At 45.8% G+C, this 864-nt stretch overlaps 1 protein-coding gene across 1 annotated transcript in view; it reads left to right on the plus strand.

Annotated features, from left to right (window-relative positions):
• LOC118426010 (39S ribosomal protein L16, mitochondrial-like) overlaps positions 1–864 on the plus strand; it is a gene marked incomplete in the record, with an annotated part of 7,711 nt that overhangs the window by 217 nt on the left and 6,630 nt on the right.

Below are 864 nucleotides of genomic sequence, written 5' to 3' on the forward strand. Positions count from 1 at the left end.
TCAAAACCTATAGTAGGGTGCAGATACAATTCACAAGAATTTAGTATGTTGAAGTTGAGGGTACAAGCTACAAAATATCTGAAGATGAGCATAGATTTGCCGGCTCGTTTTTCTGTAACAGACACTTTGATTTGACCCCCAGCGGAGGTCATGGAACTGCAGGCGGCGAACAGGAAGTGCCGGTAACATATCAAGGCGCAAATTCCCGCCGGCCGAAAAAGCGACGTAATCCAACTTATACAGTATGAACGCCGATGTATTCCTCTACTATTCACCACAGATTCCACCTCGCTGTCGTGCACGGAAGAATAAATACGGCCTTTGCAAGTACCGCGATGCACTATTTTAACCCGAACTACTTTTGGGGACGGGGGTCGCGGATAATTACTGTGTTATGAGACCTTAAGCCAACTTGACCTTGGATTTCTTTACGTTCATACAATAAAACTAGTCAAGATACAAAACCGTACCAAATTTTAGAGCAGAAATCCAAATGGTTCCTGAGATATGGCCAACTTTGCACTTTGGCGCCTAGCACAGGTGTCGGCACTGTACAAGGACTATCTGAGGGGCCGCTAATTGGTCTCATTATCTCAACAAACTTGATATTCTGGTTGACTTTTTCTGTTATAAGGAGCTTGCCAGACCACATTCTACCGTTCTGAGTGATTGGGGTTGGGGGTTTGTCTTTTTTAAGGCGGAAAAAGGGGGGGGGGTCGAGCGGGCTTTAGACCGCACTAAGTCCTATACTTAAGCATAGGGAACGGTCTAGGCGGCCGTTGCCATGGTAACGGCGGGTCAGACGGTAACGAAAATGTTACAGTTCAAGTCAGCCGAGGTCAATACCAACATATCGTCAAATTT

The sequence above is a fragment of the Branchiostoma floridae genome, chromosome 11 (assembly GCF_000003815.2).
Source record: "Branchiostoma floridae strain S238N-H82 chromosome 11, Bfl_VNyyK, whole genome shotgun sequence".
NCBI lineage: Eukaryota > Metazoa > Chordata > Leptocardii > Amphioxiformes > Branchiostomatidae > Branchiostoma > Branchiostoma floridae.